We start from the raw sequence: 3796 nt of genomic DNA, 5'->3' as shown, positions 1-3796 counted from the left end.
GCAAGTAGGTGGTAATTGTATGTAGGTATCTGCCATATCTCTAGACATCAACTTTCCTTGCCCTTCTTTACTTTTTTATTTATTTTGGTTTGTGTTGATCTTCTTGCTGCAGGGACTTTTCTCTAGTTGCGGCGAGCGGGGGCTGCTCTCCAGTTGGACTGCACAGGCTTCTCATTGCGGTGGCTTTTCTTATTGTGGAGCGTGGGCTTTAGGGAGCTCAGGCTTCAGTAGTTGTGATTCCCCAGCTCTAGAGCACAGGCTCAGTAGTTGTGGTGCACGAGCTTAGCTGCCCCAGAGCAGGTGGAATCTTCTTGGACCAGGGATCAAACCTGCATCTCCTGTATTGGCAGGCGGGTTCCTTACCACTGAGCTACCAGGGAAGCCCCTCTCTCCTTGCCCTTCTTTCTGTAGTTAGGAACCTCTCAGAAAAGCTTTCCTCAGGCATATATGTAATCACAGTAGAAACTTGACATTTGCAATTTGACTGTTTTGAAGCTTGTTGACTCAATTTCAGTTGTGTATAAGATATAGTCTGCTACATCAAAAAGACCACAACCAACCAATGTTGAAGAGGATGACGAGAAAAGGGAACCCTTGTACACTATTGGCAGGAATATAAATTGGTACAGCCACTGTAGAAAACATTATAGAAGTTCCTCAAAACCTGAAAATAGAACTATGACATGATCTGAAATAAATGAAGACACTAATTTAAAAAGATACATGTACCCCAATGTTCACAGCAGCGTTATTTACAATATCCAAAACATGGATGCAACCTACATGTTCATCAACACCTGACTGGATAAAGATGTGGCATATATATACATAAAAGAATACTACTTAACCATAAAAAGACTGAAATCTTGCCATTTTCAACAACATGGGTAAACCTGGAAGGCATTATGTTTAGTGAAATAAGTCAGAGAAAAACAGATACTGTGTATCATTTATATGTGGAATATAAAAAATAAAACTAATAAGTTTAACAAAAAAGACTCACAGACAGTGGAGAACAAGCTAGTGGTTACCAACGGGAAGAGGGAAGGGGGCAATGGCAAGACAGGGGCAGGGGATTAAGAAGTACAAACTATTATGTATAAAATAAATAAGCTATTGTACAGCATGAGGAATATAGCCAATTATTTTATAACAATTATAAATGGAAGCATAACCTTTAAAAATGGTGGATTACTCTTGTATACCTGAAACTAATATTGTAAATCAACTATACCACACCCCCGAATGTGTGTGTATATTTTTAAGATATTGGCAACACAGCTCAAAAAACACATAGTCTGCTAATGGCTGCGAGCATGACTAAACAATGTCAACACTAGTCTAGGTTGCAGTATTTGTCAAATGAACGAAACTTGGTCTGTTTGAAAAAGCCCTAGAAAGAATATATTTTGAGTAGAAAATTAGTTTCCTAATTAAGGGTGGATTATTTTACCTCACGGTGGCTTAGATTTATGACATGCCTTGTGCTCTGTACAAAGACCTGATGTGTCACACGTTCTGTGTAAAAACAGAAGAATCCATTTATGGAATTTTTCTGCAAGTGCTGCAGCAATGCAAGAACTGCTTGAGTGAGGAATTCCAGTTTGCAAAGGTAAACACATTGCACTGCAGTTAACTAGCAGAGATGTTGGGCACAATAAGTAATCTGATTTTCAACTGACCCAGGAGCCTAGGTACATAGTGCCATGTTCACAGATGTGGGGGTTCATATAGGTCTTGGATTATCTTTGAGATGTCAGGTTCAGGCAGGTAACATCTGTGAGTAAAAGGAGCAGGATCCCAGAAAGACACCCCCATCAACAGTGATGAATGTCAGTTGACACCTGCTTTGCTGTTGCAATTAAGAGGGAGTTGGCAGAAATATACCACACTGGTGTGCACACCCCAACCAGAAGGCTGCTGGGGTGGGGTCATTTGTTGCCCTGAGGGATTGTAGATTTCATGTATTCTAATTTTTAGAAAAGTTGGAGGCCTAGGTTTTTATGTCTTTCCAAATTTAAAAATGTTAGCAAATAGTTCACCTAAAACAAACATTGTTCAAACCAAATACTGGTGTGTGAGCTAAGATGTGGCCCAGTGCCCACCAGTTTGCTACCCCTGGGCTGTTGTTTATCTGTCTGCTTTAGTCTGTGAGCTCCAGAGCACTAGAACCTCGTAAAAGGAATAGACATGTTCATAGAAGGGCAGTTGGAAAAAGAACACACGCTCAAACTTGAAAGATGAGGGCTGAAAAGTGCCACTCAGTGAATTAGTGTTTGTAAAATTCATTCCTCATTATTTTTATTGCATATCCTAATACAAGTCAGGCATTGCTGTAGGATTAGATAAGGGGCATTACAATAATGAACGAACCACAGTTCTGCTGCTCTCTCAAAGTTTATACTCTATTAATAATAATGAGAGTCAGTGACAAAATAAAATAAGGGAAGTCCAGGTAGTGGCAGGCATTATGAAAAAGTTAGGGCTAGCTAAGGAACAGAACATGAAGGGGGGCTGTCAGAGGGGCTTGTTTTTAGATAGGGTGTGAAAGAAGGCCCTTCTGGAGAGAGGATTCTGGAGAGGGGACCTGAACGATGATCTGGAGGAAAGGCATCCCAGGCAGGGAGGACAGGAAATGGGAAGACTTTAGAATAGAGGGGCACACCTGAGGAAGAGGAAACGCTGTTGATGGATGGAGGAAGCTGGCAAAGGTCAGACCTTATACAGCCCAAGTCAAGGGTTTGTAGAGTGAAATGAGAAACGCTTGGAAACTATGTATTAGAGCAACATATGATTAACGTTTTAAATAGATCATTAAGCTACAGTTTGAAGGGCTGTGGCAAAGACCTACAGATACTACAGAGATGACAGTTGATACAGGGGAAAGGAATTTGATGACATAAGAAGGCAGGGGAGGAACTTCCTCTGTTCTTAGAACTGGGTTGGAATTATTCTGAGCAGAGGTGGCAAAAAGCAGAAGGGTCAAGAGGACAGCCGCTGACTTCATGCTTTAATTATGAAAAGCTTCTACTGTTAATCTCAGTGAGGTAGTATTCTGAAACAGCTATGTTTTTTGAATTGTGTTCACAGCAAACGTAGACTTCAAATTTTTCTAAGTAGTTGGGTGCTTTCTAACATGAATTGTTTGGATTGCAAAGGTAAAAACTAGAACCCCATTATGTCTAACACATATACTATGCACAATGCTACGAGGGCCGGTTTGCAGACAAGAGTTTAAATGACTTGCCGGGTCACCTTAGTAGAGGAATGACTTGAATGCAGAAATGACATGAAAGCCCAGAAATGGGCCAAGTTCCCATGGCTACAGACAGTGAGCTGTGACTTCCAGCTACAGGAGTGACTAATTCTAGGGGATACAGGGAATCGAGGCCTATGGTGAAAGCTGCTCCCCTTCCAGTGTTCCCAGTAGGGGAGAAGATGATTTTCCTTATCAATCTGCCTGACACTCTCTATCTCAGCACTAACCAGAGCTCCCAATGTGTGCCTTCTTTTAACATGATTTTTTAAAAATCTAATTTTACTTCCCCTGGTGGCTCAGAGGGTAAAGAATCTGCCTGCAATGCACGAGACCCAGGTTCAATCCCTGAGTTGGGAAGATCCCCTGGAGGACATGGCAACCGACTCCAGTATTCTCACCTGGAGAATTCCATGGACAGAGGAGCCTGGCGGACCCTACAGTCCATGGTGTCTCAAAAGGTTGAACACTTCCACATGGTGAGCTAGGAGTTGGCTCTTGGGACAAACAAGTATTATTTGTTACTATGAAATTATCTTG

This window comes from Bison bison, unplaced genomic scaffold (genome assembly GCF_000754665.1).
Source record: "Bison bison bison isolate TAMUID 2011002044 unplaced genomic scaffold, Bison_UMD1.0 scf7180017864135, whole genome shotgun sequence".
Taxonomy (NCBI): Eukaryota; Metazoa; Chordata; class Mammalia; order Artiodactyla; family Bovidae; genus Bison; species Bison bison.
Note: the sequence above shows the minus strand (reverse complement) of the source record.